Source organism: Gambusia affinis, linkage group LG11 (assembly GCF_019740435.1).
Source record: "Gambusia affinis linkage group LG11, SWU_Gaff_1.0, whole genome shotgun sequence".
Classification (NCBI taxonomy): Eukaryota; Metazoa; Chordata; class Actinopteri; order Cyprinodontiformes; family Poeciliidae; genus Gambusia; species Gambusia affinis.
Window position 1 is genome coordinate 26,622,666 of NC_057878.1, and position 16,797 is coordinate 26,639,462.

At 38.2% G+C, this 16,797-nt stretch overlaps 1 long non-coding RNA gene across 1 annotated transcript in view; it reads left to right on the forward strand.

Moving 5' to 3' along the window:
- The first annotated feature begins 286 nt into the window (after nucleotides 1–286).
- LOC122839809 overlaps nucleotides 287–16,797 on the forward strand; it is a 50,334-nt gene continuing 33,823 nt past the window's right edge. Inside the window, exons 1-2 of the long non-coding RNA XR_006372112.1 lie at nucleotides 287–564; nucleotides 1,377–1,489. This is a non-coding gene — a long non-coding RNA (uncharacterized LOC122839809). The remainder of the gene's footprint in view (nucleotides 565–1,376; nucleotides 1,490–16,797) is intronic.

Genomic DNA, 16,797 nt, shown 5'->3' on the forward strand with positions numbered 1-16,797 from the left:
GGCACAGAACACCTCCACCTCAAAATGACTAATCTCAAAGGCTACAGCAGTCATTTACAATAATAGAAAAAATTCTCCTAACTTTTCTTTTATGCCCACAGAAGCACTCAAGATTTTCTTTTTTATTCTGTCACATTATAAGCTCCTTTTTTTATACAAATGAAAGTCTCTTGGAACTGCTGTGAAAGGGGAAAAATGTTTTATCACAGCTTAATGTAAAAGTCAGAAAATGAGAACACTGGTTGTCCCAAAGATGTAGGTGTAGATGTGGGTAGGTCTTACATTGCCATGAGCTAAAATGGTCCCAACCAAAAAATTAAAACTGCTCATCTAAAACGGACACCTTCAAGCTCAAGCGAAATGAGCAGCTGTCAACATGGACAAGCCAAATATCTCCTGGATAACAGTTTGTCAAAAGAGACACCTTACTTGGTGTAGTTATCGATGTAACGTTTAAATAACAGAGTCGTTGTTGATAAACACCCTCTTGTATATTCGTTTCTTTGACGAATTTTTTCCTGGCTAAAGTGCGTCGATGAATGGAGTCTTGGTCCACATAAGCCTGTAAGTCACCATTTTTGTTGTAACTGCGAAGTTTATTAGCTTCATTAGGTTTTAGTACAATATTGGATAATGACTTGAACCTGACGTTAGCATTAGCTAGCGCCGAATGCTAACAGAGAAGCTAGAGGTGGTTGTTATGTAAATTAAGGTTGTTGGCTATGTGTTGATTTAAACGTCGATGTATGTTATAAAGGTACATTTACTTTGGTATCCTTTATGTGTGTGGTCAGTTAGGCAGAGGAAAATTTAGCTTACAAAGGAAATTCCATATACTTTCTGTTATGTGTTATTGAGTGATGTATTCTCAGTGAGCACAGCAAAAAGACAAAATTACAATATTTTTGGTCTATAGTTTCTAGTGCACTTGAAATAAGATAAAGTAACTGTTAAGCAAGATATAGGATCTTCTGTTAAGTCAATAATTCCTGAATACTGACAAAGTACTTGTTCTATTAGCAGATTATTTAATTTATAACATGGGAAAAATGTCCAGTAATCAGTGAAAAAATCTGCCAATGGAATTAGTGCTTTTTCACCAAAGGAGTTGTTAATTTAAAACAAGGTTCTATATCTCATTGAAAAGTTACTAAGTAAAGATGTTTGTACTGATAACTAGACCAAACTACTTGTGTTTTTGTAATGTTTTCACAGCTTTACAGACTAAAGAGACAATATTTCTAGACAAAAAAATTGAATAAAACCAAACTAGACTTTTTTTTAACTGAATAGTTCAGATATATGTGGTGAAGATACAACAGTCCCTATCCTCCACGGCTGTGCATTGAGATCCTGTCCATGAACACCACACACAGGGCAGCTTCGGAGGAGTCCAACTGGGATTGAGCTCAACTTTGTGCCGAGAACGTGGACTCAGCTACAAGTTGGAGAGCGCTCATTAGAGCCAGACTGTGGCGGCTCAGCTCATGTGAGTCAGTCATTACACATCCTCTTTCTGCAGCTATTAGAGCATTTGCTAAACTGACCATTAAATGAGCACCCAGCTCTTCCCATCACTGCGCGCGCTTCCGAGGAGCAGGTACAAAGCAAGAATTACAGCTCCCAGTTAAAGCTGCTGCGTTTTCACTCCCATCTTGTCCCACTGGTGCAGTTACATTACTTACCGCAACAATAAAATAAAGTGCCTAAACAGAATACGTTGGTCGTAAATGGGAACACTGCGAGGTTTTGTACGCGTGGTGTGCTATCTTTTTTTTTTTTTTTTTTTTTTTCTGCCATGCCTTCACCCTCATTATAAGAATTTACACTTTGAATTTGAAGAAAAAAGGAAGCTGGAAATGTTTACCATTTTTCTTTCGAATGAAAGGCCGATCATGTCATGAATTCTAAACACAAGCACTCGTTTTATTTCTCCCTCGGTGGGAGCTCATTAAGTTATTATCGTTAATGACTAGCCCATTCACCTTGTTGATATGAATAAACGTTTCTCCGATTAGGATGCTGGTGCTACTGAGTGACCGAAGGCTTTTGTTGTGAAAGCAGTACTTGTACAGAGGTGGAGGATTCTCTTTGAAGGCATTATCATCATTAGACATTTGGGCAGGCCAGATGTATGTGTACAGCTATGAATACACACACTGCTGTAAATTGGGAGAGGCTTTAGAGAGATTTATGCACCGATCCAGTCATATCAGACCGATCAGACCTTTTGGATCAGACTGGAATAGATCAGACCTTTTCCATAAGTTCTGATCTATTCAGTCTAATTCTATGTTTGTCCACTTTATGATATATTTATTTTTTTATATTATATTTAGAGTTCTTAATTGCACTTTCTGAACAATTTGAAAGGTTTGTTGCAGTTTTTCATGTTTGCCCAAGTCAATAAACTGATTGTCTGTTTCAGTTGCTTTTTTTTTTTGTTTGTTTGTTTTTTTACGTTGGCTTTTATACTTTTAAGTTTTCTGTATTGGTTCAGAGTGATCATAAACAATTGGACTTCATTTAGGCCTGTTCCAGTGCTTTAGTTAATCACAGCAATAGCTTAAACTCGCATTTTCATGATTTATTGCATTTCTCATTTCTCGCTCTTTCTACCAAAACATGGACGATAAACGTCTTCAGTCTGGTTCTTTGGTCTTCTATAACCCTTTTTTTGGCAGGACAAAGGGTTATTGGAATTTTCATGTCAATTTAGCTGTTTTTCAGTGTTTTGTTGGTGGATTGGTGCATCCCTACTAGTGGATAACAACAAGACAGAGAGAAATGGGAGAGAACTTTTACTGTATGAACAGGAACTCAAAGGTTGAAGGTTTCGTCTGTTGCATCTGTCAGCAGGTATTTTTAGAACCAGCAGAACCACTGTCAAATTTTACACTGATAATTATCGAGCCATTAGGTATGAGCAATTATCTATGCTTCCCTACATCCCTAATGATGAAGAGGAGGCTGTAAATGGTTGTCTACCACTGGAGCAACTCGCCACAGGTTTCTAGCTGTCATTATACCCCGATGGATGTCCAGGGATGAGGCAAATGGGATTCAATTATGTATGTGTGCTGAGTCTATTGTCTCTCTACTTGTCCTTCTCCCCAAGGACGGAGACTGAACAGACTGCATGCGTTTCTGCTGCCTCTCACCAGGGGAGGAGATGGAGATAATCCATACTGTCAGGCTTCAAAGCTGCCTGAAAGCCTGACTCCCTCCTCCACCTGAGGCCTGTGAGCCTGGACTAAGACTACTTCAGTTTAGGACTGCCATTATCTTTCAGCAAACACATTAAACACACTTTATTCAGCATCTCACCAAACAAAAAAAAATATTGAATTTCTGCAAATCTGAGGCCAGACTGAAGGAGGCTCTTGTTTTGTGTAATTTTCTGTAATTGTTGTCTAAACATTCCCAAGTCCAGTTTTTAGTTCTTTGTTGTGCTGGGTGCCTCAAAGCAGTTTTGATTTCAATTTAAAATTGTACGCAATCTGCTTTTCAATTGTTTTTGTATATTTGTGTCTGGCTGGAGGTTTTAGATGGATTCAGATGTTGTTTGGCCAAACTGTAATTTAAGCTCAGTGTTTTATATTCTCAGACAGATTTAAGCCTCTGCAGAAAATGTTGTTAGTGAAACTTCAACCTGAAACATTATATTTAGTGCCGTCACACATGACAGATTTTAGTGGCATTAGTAGCTGCAGGGAAAAAGTTGAGGTTCTGATTCAAACCTGTAAAGTTGAACTTTGTCATACTGTTAAGTACATACAGACATGATGTTTTTATTGCTCCACTATAGAGTTACCAACCAAAGCTCGACGAATGTATAAAAGGAGCATTTCAGAAATACGAGGTGGAAATATGTCAGAAGGAGAGTGAAGAAAAAGTTTATAGTTATTTTCAAGGTGAAAGGCTGTAATTGGCCTCATGCCCACTTTACAAACCCCCAATTAAAGAAATAGTTACTTTAAGAATGTAACTCTTTTTCACTATAGAAATGAGATTAAAACTATTTATAGTTTGTTGTCACACTGACATTAATCTGAACATTTTTGGCAGAATATTACGCTTCGTTTTTTTTTCTATCTATAAAAAAACTCCATCGGAGTAACAGAAAAGAGACTTTTCCGTAAACAGAAACATGTTTAGTTATTGTGTTACAAAAACATTATACACGTTTTTCATTCTTCGAGGCAGTTTTAAGGTCTTTTAGCACAAATGCATGTTCTTACTACTCATACTTAGTGCTACACATGTTGGAGACGTGCATATAACTCAACTGACTTTTTATTATTGGAAAGAAATCAGCTGAACACAGCTAAGCTTGTCAGCTGTTTTTGATGATCTTATTTAAATGTGAAGTCTCTTTACTCACCCCATAATGAGCAGAGCTCCTCTACATGCAGAAATCGCTGCTGTAAGTCATGCTAACAGAAAATGTGCAAAGCTCGGAGAACATCAGATGCAGCTAATGAGAGAACCTGACAGCCATAACGCAGCATGCCCCTATTTAATATAATCTACAGGAGGTAATGTCCAATTTCATGTGATTACAGAGTCAGTGTTGTATGCTCCATTTCACTGGGGAAACGCATAAGCAGCTTTACTTAGTTTTGCTCAAAAAGCTCCAGCATACGGCAGTTTAACAGCAGCAAGGCCAGAACACAATGAAGACTGCTGATTTTACAGCAGCCGCACTGATCACATGTAATTTAATGAAGCAACTCTGCTCTGTGGGAACAAAGCCGGCTTCAGTTTAAACACAGAGGCCCTTTTTAATTGACAGTGATTATTGGTGTGATGCATCAAAAGATTTGGTGAAGGTATTTATCCAAATGGCTGCACAGCTGCAGTAAAGCTCTAGTATTTATAGTGAGAGGTGCTTCCAGCATTCCATGTTCAGCCAGTATAACGTGGATGTGGCTGACCCAGTGCCCACAAAAGAAGCCCAGTTATGCAAAACTCATATAATTATGTGACAATATGATAGTTGGAAAGCATTCGGACCGTGTGATTGAGCTCAATTTACAGCGTTTAATTTTAACTTCAAGGCGAACGGAGTTTTGTTGATGAAGGTAGTTTTAAGAGGAAGAGGTTTTTTATTTATTTTTATTCCTGTTTTATAGAAAGAGATGAGAAGTAAAATCAAATGCCATCACAGATGGGCATGCATCAAATTTTGAACATGGTCACATTTAATTAAGTGACCTTCAGGGTTCGGGAGCGTCAGAAGAGCCTGCAGGGAGGCACTCGGCTCATCCGTTAATGAGATGTGGCCCACAGCTGACTTTGTTTTCTTGTTATCTGCCTGTTCAGCCACCTGCGTCACTTACTGAGACACCTGTCTGAAATTAGAGGCACCAGATTTCACCTGAGAGGCTGAAAAACCATCTACTCACGTTCCACTCCTATATGATCAAAAATACAGAATACTCTAAACAATGCAATAAACTGAAAACACGTTTCTGATGGTTGTGCATTTGTATACATTAAAGGAGACATGACATTCCTTTATGTAATTATTCTTAGATGATGAGACTTTAGTGAGCTTTAGTTCTGCCTATTTTGAGCTGTTTTAGGGTCTCCTGTCACTTTAAATCCAATGAGCTGCTGCTGGCCACACCCCCTCTCAACTCAACCTTTACACTGGTACTTGAAAATGGGTGAAAACAGATTCAGAATTATACAGCAGTACATCCTTGAAAAGCAGAAGTGGGGCCTCCTGCGCAACCAACAAGAATGAAGCAAGTGGTTTCTGGAAGTACAGAGCAGAACAGTTGCCTTTTCCAGCATGCAGCGGTAAAACCAGCCGACCAAACGTGCTTGAACGACGCGTGAGTTGCTAGGTAACGGTCATTCATCAGATGTTTGAAATGCCTCGATTTCCACCAAAAATCATTAACTTCTGGCCAGAAAGTGACTGAATGTTTTTTTTTTATTTATCCCTTGGTCTCTAGAAACAGTGGAGATCCAAATGTAAGAATGAAAACATGCAAAAAGGGAATTTTACATGAGTCTGATTAATAATGTCTTTGAAGCATAAAGTTTTAGTGAAAGTACTCTCTACCAAATGACTGGAAAGTGATGTAGGAAGGAATTTAATCTCTGAATGTAGAGACAAACTGACCCTGAGCCGCCAGGTTCTTATCTTTTGACTTATTTCACTTAAGTTTCTTTTGATTTTGTGTGTCTCATTAACATTTGGTAAAACTGAACCTCTTTGCTGCTGGTTTCATTACTGTTAATTATGGTACAACAATGTTCAGAAGGTTAATTTAACAGTCAATTTATTTTCATCAATTCACTTTCTCATTTTTGTGAAGCTCCATGACGGTATTTCTTGATTAGTTCCCTGTTTTTTTTGAAGATCTCTGTTTTTCTGAAGATAAATTGTCCTTTCAGATGAAAGCTTGAATAACACAACATCAAAAAACAGCCAGTTGGATATGGATATATTACATATGAATCAAGCTGAAGAGAAGATGCAAATTCAAACCGGCTACACACAAGTTAAGCATTTAAAACCAAGAGTCATTGGTTTTAAATGCATATGGCTTTCTATAAAGACAGAAGAATATATATCAAGCACATGCTTCAAGATTCACATACGTCATTTATTCTGCTGAAAACATTGAACAAAGCCTCATTTCATTTAACTATGTGACAGAGTAAGTGCTCATTAAGATCATTTCTGCAATGAGACTGTATGTCCTTGTACATGAGTAACTCCCACAACCCATTAAAGAAGAAAAGGTTATAAATCTGTTTGATGAAACCTTGGGATAAAGGTATTTTCTGCTAGCGTTTGTTGTTTATTGCTTATGAAACTGCTTCAGTCACAGATGCATCCGAGGCAATCAATTCATCATTTCCACCGAGTGGAGAAAGTGTTTGCTTTCTTTTGTTGGACCATTAGGATAAAAAAAAAAAGAAGACAAGAGGGGAAATTGTTCTATAGAAGTCTTTAGGTAGCTGTGACGTGCCGAACAATCTGCACAGGAAAATCACTCTGAGGCTCAAAGCTGCATCCAATTGGAGCAGCTAACCTCGGCTAACAACAACAACATGGTACCAAAAGCTTTGATGCTGTGTCATCCATTCGCTCCACAAAAATAAAACACACTAGCATCAGTCAACAGATAAATATTTGATTCCTTACAGTTACTGCTGCCATTCACTAAACATGTTGCACTGCTCATAGTTAATAATCTGGAAGATCTACTCATTATTTGTGTCTACAGTTTAGCTTGTATATAATCTGTAGTTTATCTTAATGTGAAAATATTTAAATTAAGCCACATCTGTGAAACAGTTTGAGAGGAATTACAAAATATTTTTCTGATTTAATTTTTCAACAAAGGAAATATTTGTTATTGGTCTTTATTAGATTATGTGCTTCATTTGCTGTAATCACTAGTTAATGAGGCAAAAATGGCGAACTTCACAGCAGATGTTTGAGATCAGAAACATGGTAGAATTACAAGAAATTGGCAAAAGAAAATAATAAATAAATAATGTTGGCATGGAGGAGTAAATTTCAGCTCCAAAACTCTGAAATTTCTAGATTAACTTCCCAGAAAAAAACATAGGCATTATCTGATGTCCAAAATGGTAAATTTGTTAGAAACATTTTCCATTAGTAAAAGCAGTAGGGTATTGTCTACTGTTGTAAAGCTTGAAATTTGAAAGAAAAATATATGTAAAAGAAGATAAGATTGTAAGATTTATAAGATTGTAAAATCTGAATTTTTTTTAACGGGAAAACTCAGTTCTCAAAGTTTGAAGTGCTCATTTTGTGGAAGCTGCTTCTGGAAATTTTACCACTAACACTTTGTAAAATTTTCAAAACCTCTTAACATTACTGATTCCACCTTAGAGGAATGTTGGTAGCAAATGTGTAGGAAACTGGTTATGGTTTGTTTCTGACTTTCAACTGAAACAAAGGCTCTTAGTTTATGATTATAAATTAATGCCTTTAGTTACAGAAATTTACCTTTTGTTTGTAAAAAAATTATGAGTTTGACAGAGAATGTCTTTGTATTTTTTCTTAAATATTAAGTTGTTTTTTTTTTTTTATCTACCGTGGTCATTTTAATACGTTGTATCAGAAAAAACATACATTTTACTGCTTATAAATAACCTCCAAATTAGGTTTTCCAAACTAATGAAATACTTTAAAAAATAGATTAATCTGTGTTCTGTTGTTCTCCTTGTTACATCATCTGAAAAAGGGAGAGAGAGACGAATTCAGTGAGAGACGAGGGATTAAGAAACAGACGTGATTTAACTGCAAACCCATTTTGTGCTTCTGCATTTATAGCTGGGCTTCTTTAATGAAGATGAATATAGAGAGGCATGTAAGATGCATCAGTGTGGAATGAGGAAATCTTAAAATGATCAGAAAACCAGAGTACAAACACAGATAAACAGACAAACATGCTGCTCTTATATTTTATTCTCTTAGACAAACAGATTCCAGTGGTTCACACCTCGTTCTAGGACCATGTTCTCTCACGCAGACATTCACACAGGAGTTAATTCCTCTGCTTAGTGATTTACACAAGCAACAACAAAACCCACACAGGTGGTCTGCCACAGGGTTCCCTCTCTTTTCCTACTCAACCTGAGTACAAACAAAAGAAAAGCAGAAAACCAGGGCTGAACGTGTTAACGCGTGAAAACATAATAGGAGTGAGCCTGAAGGTACAGACTTGTGGATTACAAAGTGAATCCAGACTCGGCAGCCAGCTGGAATGCTTTTATTTTGCACACATGCTGAAGATGCAGCAGTATTGTGGTTTGCGTTCCCACCCTGGAACGCTCTCAGCCTCGTGGGAAATGCGTCAGATAAGACGTTAACTCACAACAGAACCCAGAGGTGGCTGACGAAGACGAGGGAGCTGCTGCTGTCAATGAGAAGTCAGCGTTTTGTAAAGAGTGACTCAGCTTATTTCTCCTGCGCGATTGAAAATGTTTGATGTGTCAGACAGCTTCTTATGATTTTATGCCAAGTACATCAATCAACATTATAAAGCATACTTCAAAATATTTTTTTCCCAAGAAAAATAAATTGTCTCTTAAATTATGACACACTAATAAGTGGGAGTATGATGCTAGTTTTTTGGCCTGGGGCTCTGTTCACTAGTTTGTTGGAATGAAAAGCTACAGGTGTCGCTCTAATCCCTATCAGACTAGATTGGGATTAGAGGTTGTGATATTGGAGCCAATTTCTAATGGACTGGGGAACAAGTGAGGTTAGGATTTGAGATTCTCAACAATATAAACTTGAATAAAAGTGAAATAGTTTCATAATTTTCACAATTGCCTGGTCTAAATTTGATCTGCAGTGGCACAGTTTGTTGCATTGTTGCCTTGCAGCAAGGAGGTCTTGGGTTTGAGTCCTGACCTGCGGTCTTAATGCATGCAGTTTGCATGTGCGAGTACTTTGGTTTCCTACCGCAGTCCAAAAACACAGACTGTTCGGCTAATAGGCCTTTCTATGTTGTCCTTATGTGTGAGAGTTTGCGTTTGTTGGCGGCCTGCAAGGGCGTTTTCCGTTTCTCTCCCAGTAACGGCAAGATGACCCAACATCTTAGGTCATGTGGGAAGATGGCGTCGTCTCTCACCATCCCTTTATCAGAGGGAAACTCTTCTGCTGCCTGTAGTTCAGCATCTATAAGGAATTTTGTGTTTTAGCTATTTTTGTGACATAGTTTTGAAAACATAAGAAAAAATTGTCATTCTGATATAAGCCTCCATCTGGGTTTGAATTTTCATGAGTCACATGTTGTTTTATCGTAGATCGCCTCCCCACGCCGTGTGTGAGGTTTGACCCTCGGTGGTTGACATCTGTCGCCACAGTAACAACATGTTAGCTCTGTTTCTGTCTTCCCTACAGAGTCAGGGTTTCTGTTTCTAAACGGGGTGCAGTCATACTCCAAACATATGCCTGTGCATGCATGGATTTTGTCATCCCAAAAAAGCCAAATGGATGAATTTATCCGATCTGCGAATGGATAAATGCATGAATAGGCAAGTGTTTCACTGCATGGTTATCATTTTGGATGATGAATTTACTAGTGCCATGAAGTTTTCAAAGCTGAGGATGTTTTATAACTTGTTTCAAATTTCTATTAAACATTTTAACCTGTCTGCTGTATTTCTTGTCACTCATGATGCTGCTTGACCTTCACACAACAGCTGCATTTATAGCAGATTAAATTACACACAGGAGGATTATATTTAAAAATTAGACAAAGTCAGTTGGTTGCACTAGATTTTATTTAGGTGGACCAGTGGCTGTGCTTCCATTACAAATGTGTGCAAAACTTTAATGATATTCTGCTAATGTCCAAAAACACAATTATGCAATTGCAGTGTTTCCATTAAATAAGAAACACAATTAAATAACACATTAATAAATATGTTCACGTGATAAATCAATAAAAAAAACCATGCCACTTCATTGTCCTCCAAGTAGTTCCTGTTGTTTTCTTCTTTGTGATTGTTGATTATGTGCCTCTTGTGATGCAGAAGAAATGTTTCAATTGGAGCTTTGTGAAATAAACCCATCAATACGGCCAAAAAAAACCCTTTGTCCTATTTCCAAAACTTTTACTCAATTTTTAATTACCGTGTTTCCTTTACGCAAATTCATTTGGGAAATGTCAAATTGTGCGAGTATAAGGTCAATGGAAACATAGTTAGAGTGAAAGTTACTGACTACATTTGAATGCATCATCTTTGTATAGAAATGCTTTTGAAAACCATGCATTCCTTCTCTCTCCAGCAGTAGGTTTAGAAGTTCTCTTAACTCTGCTTTTCAGAGCTATTGATTGGTGTCAGAAAGTTTTGCTGTAAGCATCCACCTCTCAGGTGATTAGAAACATCCATTTGGAGTTAATGGTAATGCGCAGGCATGTGCATGTGTGCAGAATCTGATACGCTCCACTGCAGGATTTCTGCCTGCATGGGAGATCTGCAAGCCATTGTGTCATCGCAAACATATCCAGGTTATTGATTGGAAAATCGACCGTGGGTGAGTGCATTTAGCTTTTTCAGGAGGGGTGAGTGGATAAGATGTGTGGTCACAATCATGGTATGTTTATTCCTAGCTTTGCCTCTGGGAAATCCTGGTAAATGTGTGTTAAAGGCACGGTCTCAGAAGGCACAAAGCCAAATCAACTGAGTAAACAGAGAGCACACATGACCACAAACACACGCACACACACGCACGCACACACACACACACACACACACACACACACACGCACACACACACACGCACACACACACACACACTGTGATGCATATGGAGAAAGGAAAGAGGCAGTGGTGAGCATATATAAGTGTTTTACAGCAGACTGAATAAATCAATGTGATGCCACCCCACTACAGTGACCACATGACTCTGCATATCGATTGCGTGATTGTTGCAGATTGCACTTGTTTTTGCCGTATTAACGCTACGACAGGCACTTTATCCCCAGCTATCGATGCCCACAGGAGTCATTTATAAATGCCATTTGATAAAGCTGCAATTTCCCACTTTAATCAGACGAGTAATTGCAACCTCAGGACTCATTTCAGCAGGCAACACGGAAAAGAAAAACAGAGGTGAGGACAAACAAAGATTTCAATCTGCTATTTCTTCCTCTGTTAATTTGGCATTAATCCAGCCAGCATATGGCGCGGTTACATAAGTCGGACTGAGAGGGAAAAAGTGGGAGAAAATCAGAAGAAACAAATAAGGAAGGAGATGATGGATGAGGCGTGCAGGCCTACTAATTTGTGACCGGCTGTTTGCGCCTCCTGACTGAGGAGGCAGCCTGCTGTGGCGGCTGTGTAGGACTCTGATTGCAGTGATGTTATTGAAGTGACGCTCTCTAAGTCACAACACCTGGACCAGCCCGGCCTTGTGGTTTTACCCCTCAGCGAGCAGAGGAGGAGGAGGAGGAGGAGGATGGGGAAGAGATGAAGGTAGCAGAGTCTTGGCAGGGAAAGACTGATGACTTCTTGTCGAGGCCATGGACCTGCTCCGTGTCCTGACTTCATCTACTGACACATGGTCATAAATGAAATATCAGACGGTCTTTATTCAGACTCTCATCCAACAGTCTGGAGCACCAGAACAATGTCTGTTTAGTATTTATAATGCAGCAACACAGCAAAACTAAATATTCAACCAGTTCTGCAGAGCTGAAGGACCATGGCGTCCTAAAACGTGAAGAATCTACCGTTTATTTCAATCAAGTCAAGTTTAAAGCTGATTTCAGTGAGATGAAGATGAAAGAACTTTATACCATTAAAAAACGTAATACAGTCAACAATTACAATACAAGAAATAAATATTATATTTTGCCAAATGCGTCATCAAAATCAATTATACGTATCAAATATGTTGATCAGTGTTCCAGTTATTATTAATTAAAATCAGGTGGGGTTTCAGCCTGGGTTTAAAGGAACTCAGGGTTTCAGCTGTTTTGCAGTTTTCTGGAAGTTTGTTCCACATTTGTGGTACGTAGAAGCAGAATGCTGCTTCCCCATGTTCGGGTCTGGTTCTGGGGATGCAGAGCAGACCAGAACCAGAAGACCTGAGAGGTTCTGGAAGGTTGATACCAAAGTTCTGTGAGGTGATAGAAGGCCAACTTTGTAATTGTCTTCATGTGACTCTGAATGTTCAGGTCTGATCTCTAGTTTCTCTCTGTAAGGACTGAAGCTGTGAGCTGATTCTTATCGTTCCTGTTTAGGAAGATAATAACTTCAGTTTTGTTTCTGTTCAGCTGGAGAAAGTTTTGGCACATCTTCACTTTGGTTGTATTTGCTGACACATCCATTCCTCGGAAGACTGGGAGACTTGCACATGTCGATAAAATTTTTCTGAGTAGAATCATAGACTTAATAAAAGTTGTAAATGTCCTTTGAACCCTTTGCAGAAACATTTGTCCCTGCTGATGTCTCTTCATTTGCACATTGTGGCAACACACACTGCTATGCCCAAGATCAGCAAAGTGCTGAATTTTATGTTTTTATAGATATTCACAAAATTTTGTAAGTTGAAATCTCTTTTCAACCACACAGCTAAACATTGATATTTCTCTGTTGCTGTGGCTTCCTGTTAAAGTTCTTCCACTCTTAACCGTTTCTGCTTTAAAATAACCATCAGGTTTCAAAGTAAGGACCGTCCACGAGGCAGAGAGGAACGAAGCTCACCTCTTTATATAAGTGCTGACCTCCTTCAATAAAACACCACCCTGCACATTCACTTAACCTCATCATACTTCTACAGGGCTATCCATGTCACATTAAAGACAGGCCAGACCTTTCATTTGTTCATAAAGTTTTAACAAGCCTCAAATGCAGGTGCTGGAGGCCAGAAAAGCGCTGAAATCATATACAGACATTCTTCTTTGATGAACACATCCACAGTTAAACATTTGGACGTTCCGCTTTTACGTTGGGTCAAATAGAGATATAATATTGTCAGTGATATATGATATATCCCTTTGCCCTGCCAGGTCAACTACAAATTCAGCCATGTTTTACCAGCTGCCTGACACCATAAATTCTCCTGTAATGTGTTGTGAACGTGTGAATACAGTTCAGGAAGGGACTCATCTAACACACATTTGTCTATTTGATGTCAGTATGAGTGGGAAGAACATATGTTGTCCCATTTGGTTCCAGTTTTGCATTTTTTTGTAATTTTATTACATTTATATTCTAACCCTTTTTTTTGGTATCTAATGGCTTAAAAATGCCTTTTTCTCCACATTTTAAAAATATTTTTTTAACATTATTTACGCTGCAAAAACAGTAAATCCTACCAAGTATTTTTGACCAGATTTTAGTACAAATATTTTAATACATTTGAAATAAGACAAAACTAACTTACAAGTAACATTTCAGTAAGATATAGGAGTTTGTTTCGTTTTGTCTGAAAAGTGCACACACCCTTGCTAAAGTTACAGATTTCTGTGATGCAAAAAACTGAGACCATGAAAAATTATTCTAAAACCTTTTTATGGTATTTATTCCATGCAATTAAAGAGAAAAACAAACCATTTTAAAAGAAAATTTTAATTTTAATTTAAAATTTTTGGGAATTAATTTCAGCATTCCTTTTCTCTTATAAACATCTATCATCAATTCTAGTGAATCTGATCAAACAGAAACCAAGTCCAGTTACTTTTTCCTGACATTTTCCAATTTTCATTACTTAGCCAAAGCCACAGTTTACGGAGAATTTGCAGATGATTAAAATGATCTGATTGCGAGGAGTAATCAGTTTGGAAAAAGGTTAAAAAATATTATGCAGTATCATTTTTTTGTCCTAAGGGAAAGAAGATGGAAAAACAGACTCATTAAATAATAAAATAAAGTTTATGTTCCCCCTCCTTTGTTGTTTTCTACTTGTGCCCAAAATGTGTTGATTTCTCCAAGAACCTGGTCTAAAGAGTAGAGTTACGACACAGTAGCGCTTTGCTCAAAGAAAACATCCAGACTGATGAAAATGTTCAAAACCTTGAGGCAGAATGTGTGATGGTCTGATGAATCCAGGGCTGAACACAACGTATTACCAAAGGAACACCTTCCTCACAGTGAACTGTGGTTGTGACAGAATCACACAGTCATGATCGGGGGTTACTGTTCTTCAGACTGAGCTGGGTTTCTGTCAAGACAGATGAAAGTATGAACAACTCCAAAGTTATTGTCTAAAACTTTCAGGTTTCTGAAGCCAAACTGAAACAGAAGTTGGACTTTATTTTTTGAGTACAAATATACGTTCAGATCATCAAAGGGATGACTTACTGAAAGGAAAAGTAATGTTTTAGAGTAGTCAAGTCACAGTTCAGGACTAGTCACCTGAAATATGGACAAAAGATTTCCTGAACACCGGATAGATTTGGAAAATCTGTGCAAATAACGTCAACTTAAAATGCGACCTCTCACTGTTACCAAAAAGGACTAAAGACTGAAATTAAGTCCGAAGGTGCTTCAACTAAATAGCAGGTACAGCATTTGCAGACTTATGCATCCCAGTGGTTGTATCTTTTTTCAGAGCATGCCTCATTGTTAAACATCAGGCAGCATGTGGACGGTCTTAGGGTTGAGGTCTTTGTGACGTATTCCGGGGCAGAACAGAAATTCGAGTGCAGTGTGTAGCTGTCAGGCCATGGAGGGAAGAACGAGAAAGACGACGTGTTATAAAGATCCACTGTGATGTGACATAATCTTATTGTTATGAGTTGGAAATGAAAAGTAACTTAATGCTTCTGATCAGTTCAGAAACACTGTGCATGATTCCTGTGCACGATTGGATCTAACAAGGTAACCTCACAGAACTGATTATTATAATTAATATGACAGGCATGGCGCCTGCAGAAGGGTACTGTTAGTGTTGCTCAGCCATCTGGATAGCAAACTTGCATCCTTTCATGCTGCTGGTGAACATCCTTCTGGTGTTTCCACCTTAATAAATCTGAACGTGTACGTAGAATCAGGGCGCTAATATTTCTCATGAATATCAGGAGGATTGTAACAAGAGAGCCTGGAGCTGATGTTATTCTCTGGCTCTGCTGTTGGTCCACCTGAAGCTTAATCAGATTCAACAGAGCCTCTAATAACAGTGATTTTAAAGTTTTGCTACTAAAATGCAAGAGGATTTAGATTCTTACTTTGATTTGGCCAAACAGATTTACTGATTTTGATATAAACCATAGCATTGAGGTTCATGCTTTATATTTGTGGATGTTTAGCTACCCAGTCTACTCACCATAATTCTGCCACCACCATGCATCATCTTGAGTTCAGTGTTAGTTTTCTGTCATGTGCAGTACTTGCCCCTTCCCCATGTTTGCTGCTTAAAATACAATAATTTTGTTAACAGTTTTGTGTCAGCAATGACTTTTTTCAGGACACTAACATAAAACCCGCTCTAGATCTGGAGGTTTAGATCTCAGCTTCTCAAGAATCAATGAGGATCAATGTTCTGTCCATTTATGTGGACAGCCATGCCCTTTCCATTCCTGAATGGAGGATCGAACAGAGCTCTGTGATATGTTTAAAGTTGACCATGCTTCAAGCTCCTTCTTCCAAACGTATCCCTAAACTGTCTGCTGGGTTCTTTGGTCTCCATGAAGCTATTTACTCTTGAATTTTTGTAAACTTGCCTCTGACGTTTTTACTAGTTCGATCATTTATGAAGCTAATTGGTTTGAGTAGGTTGTACTTGGTTGTATAAGACAAAGGCCAAAATCTCAATAAAATACGTAAAAGTTTTTTGCTGTAACGTGACCATAAGTAAGCCTAAAGGGTAGGACTTTTTGCAGCACACTGTATATGGACAATGTGGTGGGAATGTGAAAGTTTTCCTTGTTTATACTCCTTGTTTTCATGGTTCAGCATATAAACAGGGAAATTCCACATATTTCCAGGGATTGGAGGAATTATTCATTTGCTCCTAGAGTTTTACTGCACTCCAGAGCTTCCAAAGCCCCGATGGCATTAAACAGGATTTCATGAGTCAACAAAGTGAAAAGTGCAAAGTGAAAAGTCAATGCCACAGATTTCTTTGACTACACAAGTGTCAACAGAATCCTACTTTTCCTGTGTGCCAGGAGGCAAACAATGTGCATGTTGACAGTAAGGTGAATACTTTCATCTACCTTCAGCTTTTATTTTTCTGTAATTTTGTGCATTTTTTCTGAGGACGATTCAATAATCGAACTTCCAGCGCTTCCTGAGGACTCCCAGGATGCTCGCCTCTTTTTGTATTACATTCACAGA